Below are 24460 nucleotides of genomic sequence, written 5' to 3' on the forward strand. Positions count from 1 at the left end.
AGTGTCACATATGCGCATTCTCTCTTTCGCATGGGACGAGATAGGGGGTAGGATGCGATGGATCTCGTTGATCCGGAGACTGGCGAACCTCCGAGTCTCAGGATCCGGATACGAGGATCCATGGATCCTCGAGGATCCGCGCTTTCCGGAATTTAAAAATTCAGAAAGGCGAGGGTCCTCTCGATGTCGTGAGTACATTTCTTGTGTCTGTCTTTCTATGTATAAGAATAGAATGATAATGTTGTTTTTTATTGTGGCCGTAATTATATGTACATGTGTGTATATATATATATATGTGTGTGTGTGTGTGTGTGAATATACAATATCTTTTTCTCGTTGGCGTCTTATTTATACATGACGTGTTATTTATCGAGTGTGTGTAAGCGACTTGATTAGTCGGTCGCGAATCAAATTTTCATCCCTCGATGGATCGCGGTGGCGAGCGAAAAAGAGAAGGATACTCCTTTAAACGTGTGAGAGAAAAATCTCGCGCGGAGTCTCCTCTCATCTGTCGCGCGGTCCGCTGTTATTATTATTATTATTATTATTACATAGCTGGCGGAATGAAGGTGGATCTGGGTTATTCAACCGCGATTGCGATCCTCAAACGACGCGCGCAAATATAGTTCCCGGTATATATCGGCGATGACCAATTTTATTCATGCTTTTCACCGCTCGGGGTACGTTATAATCAAATTAAGGGGCAGCTGTGTGACGGCTTTTCTATTAATTTGCAAGTAACCGATACGAAAAGAATCGTTGACTCGGCATTAAACGCGACGTCGGGAGAAAAAAAAAAAGTGCTCCCGGACCTAAATTGCAGCCCACGTACATATTACGTATATATATATACACATATGCGCTCGCATACACACACACACGTACGGCACACACAAACACACATTCAGAAATGAATACATAATAATTGATCACCAAGCCGCACCAAATTGTTAATAGCTATTCGAACGCAATAGCCCTCCATTCATCTATGAAATAACTATATTTTGTCGTTTCGAGTTTAATGGCCCTTGCCGATCGATATGCGGCGCTCTTTCGGTTATAATAATAACGACACTGCGTCGTTTTCAATTTGACCGTAAAATTAGTTCGAAATTGGAAATGAATCGCGACTTTTCGCGTCGCTCTCTCCTCCTACTTCTTTTCCTCCTCTTCAATTATGTAAATTCAAAAAAGGGGGATCGACGGGGTTTTTTTATCCCGTTCGCTATATATCTCGCGTCCATTTTCCCGCGATGGCGATGGGATATCGAGCCGGAGAAATGTTATATATATTTAAGATACACATTTGCTCTCTCACGTCCGAGCCTTTGATCGCATCTTTAAAATCTCTCGAGTTCATTATTCGGGGGATCGAACCCTTTCGGCTTTGTTTCACACTTTGTTTTGTCTCTTTCCCCGTTTGTATTTAAATAAATAAATAATTCTCCCGTTAGCGTTTCACGGAAACCTCGCCTCGGTGGAAGGGGATGAGAAAATAAGAGAAACGCGGAAATCTCCTTCCTTTGCTGCCACCGCGCCGGTGAAGGGTTAATTTTGCAATATGGCGCACCGGAATAGACGGGGGAGGCGAATGTCGATCCGCGTCGCGAGAAATGAAACGTCAGGATGGGCTCGCGCGTGTCGCCGACATACACGATCGCCGAGGGCAAAGGTCGCGGCAGACCGCTGGACGCGACGGAAATGCTGGATAAACGCGAAAGGCAATCGTGTGCCATTAGCGAGCGGGGCCGATAACGAGTGAAAGGAGCAGCCGGACAAAAAAGAGTGCCACGAAAAAATAGGGACAGCTTCGGTAAAAGAGGGGGCGGAAGGGAGCGGTAAGAGCGAGCGGATGGGACGAGATGGAAAATTGACGCGTTCATTATTGCTCGGAGCTTTGGGAGCGGAAAACAGAGAGAGAGAGAGAGAGAGAGAGAGAAATCGCGAGTCATCGCTGATCGACTTGTAGGAGGCACTTTGTATACGCCTTTTCCGGCAATCGACAAAACAAATGTGTTTATCTCATTATTTATGACTAATCTAGGTGTATTACGTCGAAAACGATTCGTTTTAACTATACATTTCGCGTGTATCTGCGTAGATATTTGATAGATTTCGAAATTCCATTCTTCAGTTTAAAAATATTTATTTCGATATTCATTATTCACATTGGCCAGTCAATGATACGATTGTTTTTCTTACTTTATATTGTTATATCGAGATATTGAAATGTCAAACAAAAAGGTATTTTATTTTTATTATTCTTCCATTTAGGTATATTTGTATCAGTTTTAGTACACATATATATATGTACATAAAAATTTCTATCTAAGAATAAGATGATTAATTTGACAGAAAACCAGTAAGAAGATTCGCGAAATGTATTCAATAAATGCGATCGAATTATTTGATTTTGTCAGTTGTTGTATATCGAGGGTAATTTCAATTTGAGCATTTTAATCAAAGATTACATATTTTTGGCGGACAATGAGCGTATTAGCAGAGCTGTAAATGTGATTGGAAATGGGCAACAAATTAGAATTAAAGAGAGGAAACGACTGTTGTCGATTCTGTCAAATTATCGCACATTATTGAGAACCGATTCTCTATAGGGAAATGCGATATGAAAATATTGTAAGTTATAGTCTTCATGGCTGTGCCATTCTTAAATCTATAACAAATTTAACGAAAAGACGTGCCAACGATATTTTAAATTGGCGTTTAAATAATGTAATAATTAATCGAAAGATTTACATAATTTCGATTGATTTAATTTCTGGCCTTATTAGCAATTACAATTTAACCGATAATTCCATGACGTTTTAATACATATATCGTCCAATCGCTCGAGAGATTGAAAATTGCACGAAATTTTGAGATACGATCCATATTCGTTCGTCTCGTTTAAGAAAGCGAGTCGTGTTTGATTTCTTGTAATTTTATACCTCGCCGTTTATGAAAACTGTAATAGTCGAGAAACTGAGACACACGACGATGACACACTTTTCGATGCCTTGTGAAAATTTGAATCGCGTCAAACAACTCCAATGTCAAACCATCCTGATTTGCGTGATAAAGCATTAACGCGCCGGTCGCCGCGACACGAACTCTTCGGAAAATAATTCAAGCGACTACTTTTGCACTTTGCGCTTCGAGAAACCGTCGGTGACGGAGAAAGACAGGCTTGGAAGATGCACGGATGACGTGGAAAATATATAGTTTATATTTGTATCGAAATTACTACAATAATACTACAATACTACTATATCGTATTTCTAGTCTTTTTTTCTTCAATTAATTTTCTTATATACATTAAATATTGCGAAATACTAAAAAAAAAAAATAATGAAATCGTTTTCCAGAGATAAAAGTTTTCGAAATTTAGATATTTATACCGAATGTATAAAGAAAGACGATAAAAAAATGTAATGAAAAGATACACGTGTACACGTGGAAAATGTATTTAAACTTCTCATCTTAATATTGTACAAAGATTAATTACCGAGATATTTATTATTCATGAAATGATAATGCATTTTTCTTGACACCGAGTTGGACGAAGAATCCATCTACCGCCGTAGTTAATCGTGAAATTGAAGCGTGTTAGAGCTTCCATACCATATATCGAATTAAAATCAATAGATTTAATGAATAAAATCAATCGTCGGTTAATAAGAGTTTCGAAAATAGCCGCGAGTCGGGGAATTAAGGAAACAATATATAAAAGCGAGGGGGTGTACCACGATCGGGGGCGGTGGACATATATCGGGTGAGTTTGTCAACGACGCGGTCGCTTTGACGAACGGCCTCGTGCAACAGCAGCCAATCGGACCGCGTGAAAAATCTGATGGAGCACGCGCGCGCGCCGATGTGGCTTAATCGAACGTGGTTCAAAGTCGACGACGATGCATTTGTCTATGTGCATCGCGCCTTGGCCTGTGTGCGTTACATACGGACGTAACAAAAGCGGAAGTGGCGGCGGGGATGCTCCCGATGCTTTGTGCCTGCGCTGGGAGAGAGAGAGAGAGAGAGACGGTGCTCGCTCGAACAGAACGCCACGACAAGCTCCACGTGGGTCAAAAGGTTACAAAATGCACCTCGCTAGAAAATGCATCCTCAAGAAACTCTCTCTCTCTCTCTCTTGCTCGCTCGGTGCATTCGATAATTTTGAATGCAACGTCAATCGCGGATTTAGGTCACACGAGAAAATAGTTGTTTTTGTGAGCAACAGAAAATGGATTTTTATTATAAGGTTAGCCATTTTTTTACCTAAAAAAAAAAAAAAAAACAAACTGAGATAAATTATTAAAATATTATACAAATTATAGCCATTTAGCGTTACTAAATATTACTTTGAATTATTAAAACGATGATTATTAAGAAATATAAAATTTGTTATGAAAAATGCAAAATTTGTCGAGAGTCACTTGATTGAAGAAGAGGGACACGCGCGTCTCGACCCTTAAAGGCTAATATACTAAGGGGTAATGTAGTCGGAGACCAACCATCCCCGTCCCCCTTCTCTCTTTCTCTCTCTCTCTTTCCCGCGGATTGCTTCGTTCTCCAATCAAAATCGAGTTTGTCACTTGAAGTCAGGTGGACACGTTCGCCCACATACTCGAGAACGGAGAACTCGAGCCGCTGTTTGGAATAACTCAAGAATGATTGCGATCCCGAGCGAGGTACCCCGTCTGTTGGCGTCACGTGGCCCCAATAGCCCTTGATATATATAATAAAGTAATACACACGCACGCGCGCGCCCTTCCCACCCTTCGCTTTTGCTGCTGGCCGGCCGTTCGATTATATGCGGGATGTCTTGAGAAGAACAGATACTAAATTGAAAAAAATAGCGGCTGTCTCAAGAGATGAGTTAATAAAGGCTCAAATTATCATAATTTTTTTAGAAAAAAGAATAAAAACCATCACACGTCTAATATAATATTATAAAAAAACATTGAAATTGTAGTATTTGCTTTCTTGATTGACAGTTGGACATTTTTCAAAAATTGTCACAGTTTCTGTGAGATTTTTTAGCAGTCTCCATTTTTAACGATCTAATATTTATTATACGTACAGTTGATTTTTCAGTATGACAATGAAAAGCCATCTTCACACGCGACGGATGATTGATGCGTCTATTTTAAGAATTTATTTCTTAAATTGCTTTGAAATTTTGCGCCAATAAATAATTTCCAAGTGACGTTATCTAATTCTTATTGAAAAAATAAAATTGCCTTCTCGCGCGAGGGTAAGAATGACTTGTCAGGAATCTGACGAGTCCGCGTAGTGTCCCGTCGTTTTGCCGGATAGGCTCGCATTCTACGTAAAGTTCGCGGTAGAAACCGACTTCTTTCGGGTTTTCTCGCTTCGTCGAGATTTATGGCGGCGATTCGATTTTATTGCTTATTGCCCCGCGCCGATATTCGTAGTGTTCCATTTCATATCCCTATCCCTTTCCTTTCCTTTATCTCTTCCAGTCTCCATCTATTCCGTATCTCTCTCCAATTTTCCCTTCTCCCTCGTGCATTTCTCCAATTTCTTTTTGTTGTCCCTCGAAGGAATAGAATTTCCAAAAAGACGTTTCTTTTTTCGCAATTATCGCGAAAATTGAAATATTATTCGAATCTGCAGTAACGAGAATTTTTTGTATGCAATTTTTGATAATTTTTTATTCGATACAGCTATTTCATCGGTAGAATGAATGGAATGGGCAGTTTTACGATTATTACGCAGGTCCGATCTGAAAATAAATAGCCACACACACACACACACACACACACACAAATAGACTGCCCGAGAGAAATCGCGGTAAATTAGAGACGAACGATTCGGTGATTGATAATTGGCTTTGTTTTGATTTCTTTATAGTCTATTTGGAAACGGCAAATTTCGCGACACTCGCAAAATGTTTTGTGTTTATTGTTGTAGTTCACTCGGTATATATGTAGTTCGTGAGAGACTTGACGCGTACATGATACAGCATTCAAGTATGTCATGAAAAGAATATAAATTATTCCATCAAGTCCTTCTGTCAATATGTATCGGACGTTGGTTCACGTAGAGCGATTAATTCTGTCGAATGCATTTATGATCATACCGATGATTATGGATTAACGCATAAGTCGATCACTAATTCAAACGCCAAATATCAATACAACTTGGCTAAACGTGACCCGTACATATACAAATATCAAACGGCGAGAGTACATAATTAATTATACGTTGTTAATACTTACGTGCGTTGCACCTAAATATATAATTAAACATTATGGATATTTCTCTATTTGGGTCGACTTAAAAGCTAAATTTTGCCAACCATCTTAAATTCCCATTCAAATAGAAATTGTTTTTTATTAAGTAATAAACAATTTCTATTTAAGACGGTTTAAAACGTACCTATATATATTTTTTCTTTGACATATATTGCTGTATGACATACGCGCCGAGTTTTGTTGAGCGAATTGTTTAGAGTGTTTAGCTTCTTTTCGACATTCATGCTCTGTCTTGTTGAAAGGTTTCGACTATATATTACTGGGGGGCTGGTTTTCAGGGTTGAGCAAATGGGGGACTGTGGGGCGAGCAGGTACTACCTGGCGGGTAGGCTATTTGTCAATCCATTTAACAGCTAAGTAGGGTTGGTAACTCTTAGTAACAGCTAGTTACTAATCGTGGGGATTATCGGGCGAGGGTTGTTCTGCACGCAGCAAGATGCTCGCGTCTATCGAGACATCGCACTTTCACACCACGCGCCGACAAATCTTCGCTAGCCTTGTCGATTCTTTTCTAATCCTGGCTCTTTCTTTCTCTCTCTCTCTCTCTTTCTCTCTCTCTCTCTTTCTCTCTCTCTCTCGAGGACAAGACGTTTTCTCCAGCAGAAATATATCGTCTCGCCTTCCGTTAGCGTTATCGTTTACAAAACAAGTATATCAAATTATCTCGAGAAATCGAAATTACATTTTTTTTTTAATTTTTTTTTTTGAAAATATTTGTAATGTGAAACATTTGCATTTCCGGTGCAAATGGTCTTCCAGGACTAGAATCTATTAAGGTCATCAGACGTTCCCCGTCGAGACAGTGAAGCTCGTCGACGTTTGGCGTAGCCGGCAGTTCGTCTAAAGATCACTTTTCCCCGTGTATACGTCTTCGTGTCGCGTTTCTAGGGACAAAGACGCGAGAGACAGAGAAGGGCACCGGAAACGAGGGCGCCGGCGCTCTCCACGTGTATAAAGCGTGTCGTCACTGCGCGCTCGCGTTTCCCGTCCTCGTTTCCATGCCGTTGCACGTAACAAACAAACTTTCCTACCGCCGTCGCGTCGTCGGATTCGCACGAGAGGAATCGGGCGGCCCACGAGGGTGTTTCTTCGAGGGTCTTACAAAATATTGTATACGATAGCGCGCGTGCGGTCGATGTGAGAAATAAAACGGGAAAAAAAAAAAAAAAAAAAAAGAAAAGAACGTTTGTTAATTTAACAGGAATTATAACGTAAGACATTACAATTTTTGTTCTCTTCGAAAGATTAAAAGTCTCGAGTCTCGGCGACAATCGCGTTAATGTACGCGCGTTAGAAAAACAAAGGAGGGTTGACAGTTGGAAATATCGCGCGTTGTGTGTGTTTCGAATAATATCTCGCGGACTCGTTAAATAAATTGCCTCTCGGACACCTCGGGTCATTCGTGTATGTTGCAGAGTCACAGCGGCTCGTGATGGAGTTATTTTTATTCAGGGACACCCTGGTGGCGTGCGACTCACGCGCCACGACCCCTCCCGTGTTTTGTGAATTTACCCGACTATGTCCCTGCTTTTTATTCAATATATTTACGCTCATTTTTTCCGACGAATCGACCGATGCATTTTGCATTTTTTTCTCGATGCATCGGGGAGCGACGAATAGACGCGAAGACGCAAAACGAAGGGGAAAAACCTTTGTTAGAGTCATTCTGTGAATTACGTAATATAATATGTATATTCAGCCATGCAGTATATATATAAATATATATATATATATATATATATATATACTAATATATATATATAATCAATCAAAATTAATATTAGACGCTAGTGGTGAAAATAAACTTGGCAAAATTGATTTCGACGTAACTAGCAATTTTATTAATACCCTCACGACGTTTCGACCATTTGGTTGCGGTCCTTATCCTGAATGTGGACGTGTTCCTCTTTTAACTATTAATTTTAAATAAGATCGGTTTTATGTTGCGTTAATCTCATTTTAATCGATGGAATTCTCACTTGATAAGGACCAAATGGTCGAAACGTCGTGAAAGTATTGAATAAAGTTACGTCGAAATCAATTTTGCCAAATTTAATATATATATATATATATATATATATATAATATATACATATATATATATAATTGATATATAACTGATAGCCCGGTGGCGTTTTATTGAGAAATTCTCATCTCTCTCTTTTCCTCCGAAAGACCGACTGACCGACCGTATTCGTCCCCCCTCTTTTTGCTTTCAATCTCTCTTTATTCCTCCTTTACTCCGTAAGCACTCTCCCTCTCTCTTCCTCAAACAAAATTCTAAAACGTACACCTTTCGCGATTCTTCGCCTTGGCTCTTTGCTCAGAAATATCATTAAAATAACTAAGATTACTCTTGTTGAGTAGATCGATTGTCTCCAACTCTTAACAACAATGTTGTTATCGTTACGTGTCGTATTTTGACACGTCCATATATAATAACGATAACGACAACGTCGTCAAGAGTTGGATCAATCGATAAGTAATTATATGTATGTATATTTAATATTTTAATTGAGAAACAATTGGCACACTTTGGTGTCCTTAGAAGTAAAGCGTTTATAAATCTATGGCGAATCGTGAAAGGTGATCCTAGGGGTGTTTCGGGGATTCTTTTTGCCGATGTATTTCAATTGCGAAGCAAGTGTTTTTGTACAGATAGAATATTCTTTCCTCTCTCTTTTACGTGTGTGTGCGTGCGCGCGCAATTTATGGATCGAAAATCTTGTCGAAGAAAGTTTGCTTTTATCATTTATTCAGCCAATTTTTTCCGAATAATTTTCAAACTTTGAATAATTTCTGCTGTGCGCGCGCGCGAATGGTTTTTGTGTATATCAAATAGCGCGGCAAATTAATTAAATATCTTCTTTTTTTTTTTTTTTTTTTTTTTTTTTTTTTTGAAAGTGAAGTTTAGAATTTTGTATGCCTATAATCTTTTGATGTACATGTGTATCGTGTATATGTGTGCGTGTATGTATGTGTGTGTATCCCAGCGTGACTTCGTGCTTACTTCTGATCGAATGAACATATGGATGACGGGATCGATCGTAACCTTCCTAGAATATGATCGTGACTGTCGGGGCTAAAAAACGTCAATTCGTCTGAATCGTGATAGCAAATCTCATTCATCGTCATTCATCACGGAGAGATTATCTTGCATTTCATTCTACAAGTCAGTTCTTTATTGAAAAGATTGAATCCTCAATAATACCGCGCATTCGAGTCTGGTACTTTTTAAATATATCGTAATATTAAATAATATATGTGTATTTGTGCGCGATATTTTCTCCGGTTTTTTTCTCACGTGATTGATATAAATTAATGTTTTCGATTTCCGCAAATAGTGATCTCAAAACTCGAATAATTCAAATCTCACCTGTCATTGAAATTGTGACGGAAAAAAAAAAAAAAAAAAAAAAGAATAGAAGAGAGAAAGAAACACAATCATCGTTTTATGTCATCGTGTCATGTTGTTATAGAGTCGCGTTTCATTAGTCTATTAATTCGGACCGTTGTTGTCAGAAAGCGCTGGCCGAAAATTGTAAATGAAACCCGAAACCAGCGCATTACTTATCGGCAAACCGATACAATTATTATGTTGCGCGTTTTGTTGTAATCTCATGAGCGGTTGCTTGAAATACATCGACAATCGTACATCATCATCGTGTGAACTGACGCGTCTTCCATGCTGCAAAAAAGTGCAATCGCGCTCCGCGTTATAGATAAATTAATTTGGAAAGTCGCCGATGTGTCAGAACAGTCATAAGAATATAAAATGACAAATACAGCGCGTTTTTCATTACGTTAATGAGAATACAATTCCATCTTTATGTGATCAAAAAAGTTGTTGAAATATCTATAATTTAATTGAAAACAATTAATAGACAAATAAATAAATGTATACATATATATATATATGTGTGTATTAATCTCTTTAATCTTTAGGAAAGATATAATATGCGAGATACGTTTCTTCATGCACGTCAGAATTTCGCGATGCAGAAATGATAAACCCGGTAAACAGCAATTATGGTTACGAGGCGTTAAAAATTAATAGGACGCGGAAACCAATTAACAGCGAGCGTTACGATCAATTCGGTTTTCTCATAGGTCACGGTAATTATTCAATACGCCATTTGCCGCGTTACATCATTCAGCGGGCACGTCATTAACTTAATTATTTGCCGTTGCCGATAAACATGTGCGCAATTTTCGAGGATTGTTTTCTAAGGAAGGAAATAAATCGTTTCTTTGCGGAATGGAAGAGCATTTGTTTCTACGAAAAGAAACTAAAGTTTTCTTTCCTCGCGTGAGTTTTTTACGTAGGTGGTGGCATTGTCTGACTCATATGTTCTCGATGTTTTAATCAACTAGAGACGTAAATGTATATTATGGGAAATTAGTTTAATTTTTATATCAATCTATACTCTCGTTACAATTTCCGATTAAAATCTTGTTTTCTATATTTTTTCTTTTTTGAAAAGTAGAAAAATTTATCGTCTTTCATTATAAATTTAATCATCTGTAATTCGTACAACATGATTCGAAATGAGTTAGTAAATGAAATGACAATTCCGTTCGAATCGGTGTGACAACCTTTTCGATATGTGTTCGTAGATTTGCGGAGCCAAGTAAAGCGATGTAATGATTAATAATTCGCGATCGGACAAGTAAATATAGATCATCCGAGAAAGGATGGTACATATTTAATCTCATTGAGACATCATCAATAGCCAATACCACCTACTTCCGGTGTCATTTGCAGGGTTATTCCGATAAGCATATCGATGCTTGTGTTCTATCGAAGAGCAAACTTAATTTTCGGACGGGAAAAATTCTGCAAAAACATTAATCGAAGATCGGCCGCGCAAAGTGACCAAGAAACAGCCCTGCCAATGACAGGTGGACATTTCACGCCCCTGTGACACGAGCGATCGTGTCCACGTCAAAGTCGGATCAATCCGATCGTCGAGTGATTTGCTGCGTGTAATCTCTCCTTTCTCTCTTTCATTCTCTCTCTCTCTCATACATTTTTTTGTCGTAGTCTCTCTTCCGATTCGCATATTTAGTTTCGAATTTAGAGTGTGGCTGCTTGGTAGTGACGAGGTTACCCGCAAGAATCGCGAACGCTGAATCTCGTGGGCATGGATTAACTCCTTAACCGGACCTTTTTTTCGTCTTTTTCATTTTAATTAGCAGAAGAAATGATTTTTATTTATTTCGTTTCCATAATAGAAAACTGCTGTAAGCGATCCAGATTAATGAATAATCTGTCTTACAGTGTTTCCAATACGTTTTAGCTTCGTTCGAATGATTTCGTTAATTTATGAAAATATGAAATTGACAATGCGAGAAAAATGTTTAAGCCAGTTAAGGAGCTAATTCGGGAACTACTAGTCATTGTCGATTCAATTTGGAATACGATTTCTATTATTCTCCCTCTTCTTTTTTCACTCCTCGGCCTTTCCCTTCTTCCCCGTTTTTTTTCTTTTCTTTCTCAATCTTTTCCAACAACAGCGACTCGAGCGGCTTCTCAATAAAATGCCTCCGTACGTGTCATTTGTCTAGTATTCTTGTTTTCAGAATTTTTTTTTTTTTTGTAATAGTCAGTCACATATACATACGACTGAATCGTTGTTGTGTTACTTGTGTAAGGATGGTGTAGATGTTAATTGTGTATGTAACATGTCTGTTTTTCTTTTAATCTAAGGCTTACGTTTAAAGAAGCAGCAGCAAGATACGATATATATATATATATATATATATATAATATATGTAGGCGAATATATATGGGTATATAAAGGCCATAATATATCACGTGTATATATGTATGTATATATATATATGTATATACACACATACATATATATACATATATATGTATATATATACGTATATATATACGGTTCTCATACAGGTACAGCGAGCGTGCATGGATATTATTCATTTGTATGGATGTATGTATGTATGTATGTATGTATGTATGTCTCTCCCACCCTCCTGTGAGATTTGCTTGCCTTTTCGAGAGCTGTCGATGCTGGTCGCACAGCTAAATCAACAAACAGAACTCAGTCATAATATATAAATGCAGCCCGCCATTGCTCGCTCGTTCCGTGTTCCGTTTGTGCCGCACGTTATTTCTATTATTAATCTTTAATCCTCCCGCGCGCGAAAGGCTGCGCCTTGCACATCCGTCCGTCTATTTCGATGCATTCTCGATATTCTCGATTCGAATAATTTTGACAAAGTGGACCGAGTGAAAATCTCATTGAACGATAATTTGGTCAATGTTGCAACGATAGCCGACAATGGCTTTCGGGAGATCCTAAATTTTTCCGCGGCGTTATTAAGCCGAAAACGGAAAAGTTAGAATATATATCAAAGGTGCTTCCGCATCATTGTCGCTTCTCGTTGCAACGAGAGAGAAAAAAAAGGGTGGCGAAACCCAAAAGGGGGATGAGGGTGGAAAATCGCGTCGCAGAGGACGTGCCGAAGGAAGATGTCGCGCGACCGAGGCCTGCGGTCGCGGGACACCCGTCGACTTCCGGGCACGACTTCCGGCATCGAGCGCGACTTTCCCAGCGACTTCGATCCCTCTGATACAATCGATCGCGCGCGCGCACGCACGCGAGGAAAAATTCGCGTGGCCGACAACGACGCAGCGTACGTCTGCGTCGGTGTCGGCGCCATTTTTCTCGCTCTGCTTTTTTTTATTAATCGAGAATTCTTCGAAAAGACTTTTTTCTTTTTTTTTTTTTTTTTTTTTTCAACGATCATTTTCCGATTTCAATTTCCTTCTCCCTCCAATTCTCGCCTCGCTCGAGCGGCGGCTGCATGGAAGTCCAAGACAAACATAAATGCGAGAGAAAGAGAAAACAAACGTTGGAAATTGAAGGGGCAGAAAGAAGAAGAAGAAGAAGAAGAAGAAGAAGCTGCGCCTATAAAATGTAGACATATAATATCTGTACATATGCACATGAAGTTGATCGATCGTTTCATCCACCAGTCAGTCAATCGAAAGCAATTGACGAAAGGGCTCAGCTGGGTGATATCTAGGAATAGGGGCAGGGCGAATCAACTGGGGAACGAATTGACTGAACCAAAAAACGCAAAGGCAAGTCGTGTTAAATGTCATCGGCGAATTGTCATTGCGTGAACAGAGAGAAATTTCAATTTCTTCAAAAAAATAAAGCTGCCTTTTTTTTTGTTTTCGAAACGCAATTTTCAATTATGCGGGATTGTGTTTTATCGAGAATCAATTTTCTGTTTGAAGCAAATGTAACGCGTTTATCGACAAATTTTATTTTCCCTGACATTACTATCGCGCTGCGATAGAATCGACTCTCAATAAAACAGACAGTTTTGATTTTGATTTTCTTCGAAACACCTAATTTTAGCTCGGCACTTTAAGGAAATATTCGTCCAAGAGAGGTAATCAAGAGTTTCAAACATTTAGATTTGTCGAGATGCGAAAATGAAAGGGGCTTTCTGTTCACGCGCATTTTCGTTCGCGAATATGTATGTGTTATGTATGTGTACGTGTGTATTATATATGTGTAATAGATAAAGACAAAGATCATAGGGGGGGGTCAATGTATGTCTCGAACCATTACAACAATGTCATAGTAATCTGGTTTCAGAAACATGTGTGGTTATCATAGGTGGAATTATTTTACGAAACACCGAAACTGAGAGACTCACAAGCAGGAAGAGGAGGGTGTTTTCCTTCGTTTAGAGTTGACCGATCTCACGTTAACATTGCGCATCTGGTAGTCTGCAATGCAAAACACACTTTGGTAGGGTCAGGGACGAACGACGGCCTTCGACGAGATGACGAGAAACGGCAAGGACGACTTTACTCTCTTTCTCTATCTTTCGCTCTCTTTCACTCTCCCTCTCTCTCTCTCTCTCTCTCTCATTCTCTCTTGTCGTCTTTGTTAAAGTTAATTCGACCAGATTCACGAAGAAGCGCTGTCGGATAATTAAGTGGCGTGTCTTAAAGGAACTTGTTTTGCGATGTCAAATTGAAAACTAATAGTTAAATTAAAGTCGTTTTTATAAGAATATTTACTCTGATAAAGTATTAGAGAAATTGAAACATTTTTACTTAATTATCTGTATCGCTGTAGCGTCAAAAAGTCAGAGTATAAGATTCCTCGAATTCTTTCGGAGAGGATCGATTTAGACTCCGCTTAATTGTCTGACGGTGATTCTTTCACTCGCACACACATTCTCTCTCTCTCTCTTTCTCTCTTCTTTCTCTCTAGTCGCCATTTCTCCCGTTGCCGCTTTCTCTTGTCTCTCTTTTACTCTCTCCTTTGCTCTCTTGCTACTTTACCCCGACACTTATGGTCTCTATCTCTCACTTCATCTCTGCCTCTTATATCGAGGCCACTTTTTTCATTCGCGTTCTCTTTCGCCACCCGGTAGAGAAAGCGCCGGGAAATACAATCACGATCGATAACAATGATGTATCGCGAAAAAAATAATTTACAGACAATTTGACCGAACGAATTAACGTAAATATGTGGATGGAAAGAAACGAAGTACGCGCGAGGTCCGATGAAAGCGTCGACTCTAACTCCTGACTCGACGTCCGACCGTAAGTCGGGCGCGACTCCTTTCTTTTCGTCCGACCGCAGCGCGGTTGTACTCCTTAAACCGCGGTATTTCGACGTCGCTTTCCGCACACTCGCGTGTTTCCTTTTGTTTCTTTTCCTCCGCGAGGAGAGCGAAGGCAAAGGAACGTATGGTGGCGAAAGAGAAATCGCGAGCCTCTGGGAGCATTAAATCTGCTCGCCATTGAGATAAAGAGGGACAGGTCGGAGAGCGAGAAACGTAAAATCAAGTGGCCCCCGTCGCTCTCTTTGCCTCTCGGGTACCAAACTACGGTAGAAGTCCACTCTAAATTCGAAACGAAATCAATGAGCCGAAGCGAGCGGCCGCCATTCGCGAAAGCAGAGAGAATTCAAGAGTCCTCTCTAATCTGATCGGTTCGATCGGTCAAGCTCTTGATCTTGATGGCCGCATCCTTTTGGCTCTCTCTAGCGGGATCCGAGACGCGTCAATCTAAGAAGAGGCTCGAGAACCTGGTATCCGACGATCCGAGGATCCCGAGGAAGGATCCGCGGATTTGAGATTCCAAGAACTTGATGATAAAAAGGAAAATTTCAATACTCGAAGATCCAAGAATTCTCGAAATGCCCGCAAAAACCGGGAGATTCGAGGATTCGAGGATTCGCGAGCGTTTCTTTCCGGTCGGTCTTCGAAGATCCACGCGGGGTTTCTTGTTCGAGAAACTTGTACAAATTAGCACTTAATTATTAACAAGCACTTAATTTAATTACATCTCATCGTCAGGCTATGATTATATATCGAAAGGAAATTTTTCGTCGGACACTCGAGGCCTTTCTATAGTGAATTCCTGAAAAGAAAATCGTTATACGCTTTTCTGCGACAGGATGTGCGCATATATGCGTGTGTGTAGGTGTGTGTGTGAGTATATATATATATATGTGTGCGATGTACGCACACATATATCCCGGGCGTTGTCGATGCATGCCCGTATTTAGTCCACGCGAAAAGCGATCGGGGGACACGTAAACGGACGTAAACGGGAATAAAAAGAGCTGAATATCTCTGTCGGGGGCCGACGATTCGTGCTCGTCCTCGTCGTCGTCGTCCTCGTCCTCGTCCTGCGCTCGCGTCCATCGACACAGGACGCGCGGGATGCACTTGCAGCCGATATATTTTCCGCTCGCCTGCATTCGTCGTCGTTTCTCTCTCTTTTTTTTTTTTTTTTTTATTTCACTGCGAGACGAACGATTAAAAAAAGATGGAAGGGATGCGGAAGCGGGGATTCGAGCGATCGGGAAGCTTTTTTGGAACTTGCCCGATTAGTCGCCCGAGGTATTATCGAAATCCGTGAGTCAAATCGATATATCGTCTCTTAATCTTTCTTATTACAAAAATCGTATTACAGTATGAAAAATATTCAAGAAGAACTCGTTTTTACATACGTTTTGGATATTATTTTTCGTACACATAGTCACAGCTTGTGAATATTTAAAAGAAAATTAAGCGTTCGATATTCATTCATATTTGTATCAATTTGACGACACTTGGGCCTCGTAATCGCGAGATGTCTCTTGAAATATTTCGTTCCGAGCACACATACGCACAATAGGAACGTTTGATTCGATTCGTAATCCTGCTTTTGTTTGAAGAACGTTGTCGTGACGAATGTAACGGAGCCGACGGTATTTTAATTAACTGCAAAATTAATGTCCCTTGGTCGAATCGTTAATTAAAATCCGCCGCCGACTGTTTATCGAATCGCGACGCAAACAAACCGAATGTCCAAAGTACGGAATAGAAGGAAAAAATAGCTGGAAGAAGAAGTTGAGACTATTTTTCAGACTTCTTTCTTCGCTCGCGCGCGACCCGATTATTTCCGTCCGTCCGGGAAAGGAATAAAAAAAATCAAGCTTCGCGTCCATCATCACTCGCGATTCGATCTCGTACGATTAGAGAGTCGTCATTTCGCCGTTTCAGCATTTCGACAAAAATATCCCAGCGAGAAGAAATGTCATTCCAGGTTGGTGTGAAAAGATAGCGATTCGATCGATGCATCCGTCTGTATTTTTAATCGATCGTGTTAATTATGTAAAAAATTGTTAGAAACGCGCCTCTTGATCGAAAGATCGATGGTTATTCATCATGGCTGATTTGAAATGCAGAAAAGTTAGATGTAGTTTAAAGAAAAAACTTTTATGTACCAGTGTTCTTTTTAATTCGCCGAATTTCTTAGAAGAAATTTAGGAAAGTCCCTTTTTAACTCGCGAAAGAGATTGACGAGAAATTCTTTTCACGAGAAATTACTTTCTAATTGATCGCTATACATCACGAGAATAAGATTCGTTCCAAGAATCAAGAATCGTACGAGAACCAATTTCACAAGCTAGAATTTCGAAAGCGGAAAAATTCGGAAAACAGCCAAGTATCGAAGTCAATATCGGGATCATCGACCAAGTCTTTTCTCGCGACGGGAAAGAGGATCGCGGGAAAAGCGAAACGTCATTATTACACCCTTTCTCTATCCATCTCCGCGTCTAGCCTGTGCCCCGACAGGAATCCTCCCTCGCGCCATTATCGAATCCGATCGGAGTCAACGAGAGAAAAAGAGAGTGAGAGAGAGCGAGATAGTCGATTACCTTTGACGGAACCACCTGTTCGGCGTTATCCTCTTTTTTCCTTAAACGACGCCCGAATTCGTTTCATGGCTCGCATCCGCATCGCATACTCTATAAAGCGGCAAAGTGGTCGGTCGGTCGCGGATAGAGAAAAGGGAAGCGAGAAGGGAGGAGGCCCCGGTGCATCCAAAGGGGTTGGGACGTCGAGGGGCGCGCGAGCGAGGGAGGGAGGAATTTAAAAGTAATTTTGACGTCGGAAAGAGTGGCCAGTGCCGAGAGGGCACCGACGGATCGTTACGGTCCTTTGATCGCGAATTAAAAGCTCGAAGTCGACAGTTTAGCGATGCCACTTCTATCGTGACGATGGGCGGTGATGGTCTTCTCTCTCTCTCTCTCTCTCTCTCTCTCTCTTTCTGTGGAATCTCTGGCACGAACCACGGGTATCTCTCTGCCATCCTGAGCCTCTTTCTCCTCCTCTCTGCCTCTGTCTTTTTCCGCGCGCGTACATCCGCTTGTCTTTCTCTTTCATCCCCTTTCCCGCCATTTTCGCGAGAGAGGCGCTCTCTCGCACCATATTTTCCTGTCTTCTGCGGCCGGTTCGTTAACCTGTCTGCAGCATTTATTGGCGCTCGCCGATGTAAAAGGAAGAGCTTACCAATAACATATTACTGTATTTCAATCCTGCAACGGGCGGAAAGAGAAAGAGAGAGAGGGAGAGGGAAATCCTTTGCGAGAGTCGGTTGCGTCAGTCGACGGGAACGGGCCGCGTTCAGATTTTTTCCATCGCATCCCTCTCTCACTCTTTTTGCTCGCCCGACCCCTTTTGGCTCCTCGCCTTTGGTCTCTTTCACCAGAATTCTTGGATCGTTTCCCGTCGATCGCTGCCGATTGATCCGCCGATCGGATTGTCGCATCCGGTTCGGCCGTTCTATTGTGCCCCCTGATTTCATTACCATCGCAAAATTTAATTTAACTTTCATGAGGACCGATCGAGCTAGCGTGTGCTATTAATAAAAGCAAATATTGCGCGCGAGGGTGTCTCGCTTCTTCGGCCGATTACGTTTGTTTCCGACCGTTCCGAGTCGAAATAATAACGCGGGTATATAAATGGATAAATGAAGGACGATCCTTGAAAGAGGGATCTCTTTCGAAATTTATCATTATCCTCGCTCGAATCATCTTCGAATTATCATTTCGATTCATTAATTTTTTTTTTTATGGTGTAAAAATGCATTATCAAAAGCGCGAGAGCAAGAATTACGATATACATTTATCTATACCGCGAGTCGGGGCTGGACTCTCGTGGCTTATAAATAATAAATATTTCAAACGCGTCGACGGATGGGGAACGGGAGAGGTTGCATGGCGGAGACGTTTAGGCGGGATACGTTCGATTTTGTCCGAATATGACGGTTTGACGTTGCATGCGAGAGTCGTCGCGGCGAGAAAGGGGATGACGATCCGAGCTAGAGAGAGAGGACGGTGAATCCGAAGGCTTTTCGGTCGAGAGTTTCGGCCGGAATATCGGAAAACGCCGCCGAGTTAGAGTACAAGAGAGAGTCCGGAGGCTTACCCTTCCCTTCCCCGATATATATGCATATAAACACAATACCTTGCCGTTTCTGGTCGCGGGGGATGGTTCGCGCCACACAGTCGAATCGTATAAATACGCGCACGCACACGCGGTCCTTCGATATATATACACACGCATACTTTGCTCGGAATATCCACTACCGAGTATATTTTATATTCGCGGAGGCGACAAGAGAGAGGAGGGTTGAAAAAAAAAAAAGCGGTGGGAGGTCTTCCGCGTGACGCTGTTCGCCTTCTCTTCATCGGCGCCCGCTAATCCGAAAACTCGTGTGCTCGAAAATCGCGCGGCGATTATTTTTCCATCGTCTATTTCGCGAGAGAGAGAGAGAGAGAGAGAGATCGCGCGATCGGAATAGATCGACTTGCGACGAGGAATCCGCATGTGGAAGATTACGCGGGAAATTTTCGGCGTCCCAGTAACGTTCGACCTTTTTTTCCAAAGGATAAAAGTAGAAAGCAATATTTTTTCCGAGTCTATATTTTTTTATGTTATCTTTCGCCATTCAAGATTTTCCGTTATTTTCAGTCATTTCCATTTATCGATTTTTTCAAGAATTCCCGACACCATTATGAAAATTACACGAATTATCCTTGGAATAATCTATCGCTATTAATGCACTAGAATTTTGCCAAAATTAATACTAGCTAGCGTAAATTATTTTCTTTATTTCTTATTAATATTTATAATACTATTTTTAACTGTTTACTAAAATAAATTTCATTATTTGATCACTCTTTTTCAACACACATTTGAATTTTTTAATTAAAACATTTTGAAATCTGTTTCCATGTCATTCTCCTTCATTCTTTTTTGCTAGTCTCAAATTTGTTTCCGATTGTATTAAAAAAAAAAAAAAAAAAAACTGGTTCTTTTCGTCAATAAAGATAATGTACCATAATGATTCGACCGTCGCTATCTCGTCACTCGATAATGAAATATCGTCGTGACGAGAATTCGCAACCGCGGGACGCTAATTATTATCAGAAGCGCGGCGGGGCGCTTTTCGCGAGTGCATCGACCGGAAACGCCGTCGCGCTGGCAGCTTTTTTCCGGCATGGCGATGTAATGCCACGAGCGCTGGTTTTCAGTTTGCTGCGTAGCAGATTTCGAGATCCCTCAATTTGATGAATGGCCGCGACGCCCCGGACAAGCCGAAGCGTGCATGATTAATATGCATTGAAAACGACGACGACGACGACGCCGACGACGACGATGACGACGACGACGACGACGACGACGACGATGCGATGCCGAAATCGCGGATCGTTAACGTAGGTACGACGTCGCTGTCGTGGCGATAAATTGTTTTTTTTTTTTTTCGTACCGATTTCCACCTTTTAATCGTTTATCCCAATAATGTACATATTAGAGGGATTTTATTGAATTTCGCCAGAATTTTTGAAATAATTAAATTATTTGTAAATTATATAAATATGAATAGTGGGTAATTATTCCTTTAAATATAAAAATGAAGAAAAATATGGTTGTTTAGCTGACTCATTCGAGGGGTTCATCGTATTAAACGAAGGACAGGATCCTCCTTTCTCTCTCTCTCTCTTCCTCTCTTATCTTTGTATAGCGTTATACCGGTAACTTAATAACAACGATCGAGAGAAGCAGCGGTAATCGAAACCGGAAGCGCACGTGAACGAGGAAACCCTTCCGAAGCGCGACCAAGTCGATTCGTTCCGGCTCTCTTTTATTCTCGCCCATCTTGTGTCGTCTTTCGCGAACTCGATATCTCGCTCTCCCTTTTCGTTCGGGATGATTTACATTTTCTTTTTAACCGTTACGTTAGCCGGTTGTAATATCGCGTACGAAATTCGGCGTAATTAATTCAAGTTTTAGTGTTTAAGATCAATCAAAATTAATATTGGACGCTAGCGGTGAAAATAAACTTGGCACAATTGATTTCGACGTAACTAGCAATTTTATTCAATACTTTCACGACGTTTCGATCATTTGGTCCTTATCAAGTGAGAATTCCATCGATTAAAATGAGATTAACGCAACATAAAACCGGTCTTATTTAAAATTAATAGTTAAAAGAGGAACACGTCGTTGACGAAACATCATAGCGATCGAATGCTAGTTACGTCGAAATAAATTTTGCCGAGTTTTTTTTAGTGTTTAAATTTGATTTTACAAATTCATTTACGATTTAAAAAAATATTATCAATTTCCTCCTAGACTTGGTACTTTCTTAATAATTTTTTTACAGCTACAAGTTTTCGAAAAATAATATCAGACGCGCGTTATCAGTACAAATCACTGTTACCATTAAAAAAAAAAAAGAAGAAAATACGCGAACGCGAGGATGGCTGAGCTCCGTCATCGATAACCTTCTCTCTCTCTCTCTATCACACTCGGAATAGAATGGAATCTCAGTTTAGATTGGATCGGCGATGGCTTAGTAGATACAGCGAGATGGATTGTTAAATAATATAGAGCACGTCGAAAGGGGCAACGATGAAGAGGGAAAGAGATGACGGTCGTAATAAAATTCTTCACCGCGAATATCGTGTAATGGAACATTTGCGAGAATCGTGGCCACTTGGTGCGATTGGCGATCGCGCGCGATCGGTAAAAATTGTTGGGAATTAGAGGATATTACACGAATCCACGCGTCGCGAGAATAATGGAGTCCTGCCTCTTTCCATCTCTGAATTTTCAACCCCCACCCTCTGGATATATCCGAATATATCTTCTTCTCGACGATAAAACTTGAAAAGGGTTGGGTTGGGTGAGTGATCTTGGAAAAGACGCCATCTTTCGGAAAAGCTTCTTCCTGGAAATGGGATAGTGGAGCAAGGTCGGGGTGCTTAGAGGGAGAAGTTAGATTACGCGTCGGAACACGTCAAAGTAAACCAGCCTTACTCTCACTAAAATGAGGCATTCTAAACAAATCGAGTGGAATCGGTTTTTTATCGATAGAGCGCCGGCCAATTTGCATCGAGTGCAGTTTATTTAATAAAAGGTAAAAAATAAAGTCGGAATTTCAACATATTTCCGCGGGAGCAGATTTGTAATTATTATTATTTTGATATTCATTCGTTATTACTATCCAATTGTTTGCCTTTACGAAATTTCTTTATAAGATTCTCTCTGTGATAATTCCTATATTTGACAGAACCCAAAGAACATCACGTCTAAAAACGGGACGCGACTCCTTTAAAAGACGTTTTGTTGTCTGGAAAGTGTTCTCCTAAATTTCATCGTATTTCGCAAAACGAAATGAAAATGACGCAAATATCGGAATTTCTTCGATGACAATCGGCTGTCAAGCCTCATTCGAGGAATCGCGAGCGACTCGACGATCGATATAATCGTAACAAGACCGTGGCATTTATTTGTCACACCTGATCTCTAATTTTGACAATTGCAATCTATCCGAGTATTTTCGCCAAGTCCGCGCATTGCGAGGAATTAATTTAGTTTGGCAATCTGACGGGAGTGATTATTATCGTCGAGTCTGTCTCTCTCTCTCTCTCTCTCTCTCTCTCTCCCTCTCACTTTGAACGCGCGTGATTACATGCGTGCGTGTGCACACGCGCGCACGCACGCACGCAATATGTGCCGAAACTATGTTGGCGGTTCGGATACATATGCCGTATGCGACATATGTACCTATCTCCAGTATCGCGGCTCTATGTACCAAGGAGAGGGCGTATGTATAATATATATATATATATATATATATATATATATACAGATACACGCGCGCGTCTTATTGGTGCGTTCAGAAATCCGCGCGGGTGCGTGCACACACGTTCCTCCTCGCCCCTATTCTGCCTCCTGCATCTACATATGTAATTAGCGACACGGATTACGGGTATATCATCCACGCGGCCCCGGAGTGTGTACATACGCGTGTAATACACGCATATGCGATTAACATCTGGCCGCATCGACGACTGTGCCGCACGTCGGTACACACTGCGTTGCTGTTTGCAACGCGCATATCGTGTTCGCATATATGTGCGTATATATATATATATATATATATGGACGCGGGTGTATTTGAGAGTACGCGTGTTAATATCGGATCCCGAAATTAATCCGGAACGCACAATCAGTAAGATGCGTCTGACCGTCAAGATACAATAATGACCCGTTTTTCTCTCGAGGTGTATACGAGGAAGAGAGAGAAATTAATTATATTACCTTGAAAGCTTTGTATTTCAGAGCCATTATCCTGTTTTTAAAATCCATTAAATTTTTTTTCAAAAAGATATATATACGTGTAGTTATTAATACCGTCAATTTACATCATTTATTAATCGAATTTTAATTAATTATGGACGTCGTTAATTAATTATGAACGAATACTAATTTCTACCGTTTAATTCTCTACGATTAAATTTGATGATTATTAAAGCCATACTCTTTCCAAGGTATTTATTTTCATCATTTATTTTTATGTATGCGCACCTTCCTCTCTCTCTCCATCTTTCTTTTTCTCTCCGAAGCCGAAACTCGCGCGCAATTACTTTGCGACGCATCATCGGGCCGCGAATGCATCTCGCGACATGTGCAGCGCTGCCAATATTGAGTAAGATCGCGGCACGCACATATATACGTGCGAGCACGTGTATGTGAGCGCACCTGTGCACGGGATTGCGCATACCTTCCACATCTAGCGTTCGCAACCATTTCGTATAACACATACCTACACACACACACACACACACACATATATATATATATATAATATATATATATATATTATATATATATATATTATATACATGTATACGTACATGCATTTATTTATGCATATATGGGTACAAATAATATATGCGTGTATGTGTGCGTGTGTATTTCCGAGAGAGAGAGAAGCGCATACATGCATGTGCATCCCTCTGTACGGCAGTTGTGCATCGCGTTCCAGACCAACCCTTCCTGCCCTCATCCCTCGCATCCCCGACCGCGGCTGGTGCGCCCGCGAAAATTAATAAAGGTACAATTAATAAAAATTACATATTTTTCATCCATCGGAGTCGGCAGGCGGTGGTTGGGGAGGGATCGAAGGGAGAGAGAACACCGCGTGTGCGCGCCTTCGATTTTTTTTCCTTCGTTTTTACGCTCCTTCCCCGATTCCCCCCACCCTTTTTTTTTATTTTTTTTCGCAATACCGAAGCGAGCGAGGCGAGCTTTCTTGCTATTTAAAGGCGGCCGCGAGCGATATTGTAACTGCAGCCTCGGGAAATATGGGCGAATTTGGTTATTAGGCGTCGCGGTGGCCGCCCCGGCAATTTTCACGGGCCACTCTACTGCGGTTTTCTCCCTTCCTTTTTTTTTATTTCCGCGTAATTGCGAGAGAGAGAGAGAGAGCGAGAGAGAGGCGCATCGATTTCGTAATACTCTCCGCGCTCGATGCTGATATACTACTTTCGATTCGC

The 24460-nt window shown here is 40.8% G+C and overlaps 1 protein-coding gene and 1 long non-coding RNA gene across 2 annotated transcripts in view; one reads left to right on the forward strand and one right to left on the reverse strand.

The window, feature by feature from the left end:
* The window catches only part of LOC114935864 (uncharacterized), a 237976-nt gene that overhangs the window by 119192 nt on the left and 94324 nt on the right, over nucleotides 1-24460 (forward strand). The window lies entirely within an intron of this gene.
* The window catches only part of LOC114935855 (uncharacterized), a 73179-nt gene that overhangs the window by 14476 nt on the left and 34243 nt on the right, over nucleotides 1-24460 (reverse strand). The gene's annotated exons all lie outside the window — the stretch shown is intronic.

This window comes from Nylanderia fulva, unplaced genomic scaffold (assembly GCF_048542155.1).
Source record: "Nylanderia fulva isolate GAGA-0341 unplaced genomic scaffold, ASM4854215v1 Scaffold15, whole genome shotgun sequence".
NCBI lineage: Eukaryota > Metazoa > Arthropoda > Insecta > Hymenoptera > Formicidae > Nylanderia > Nylanderia fulva.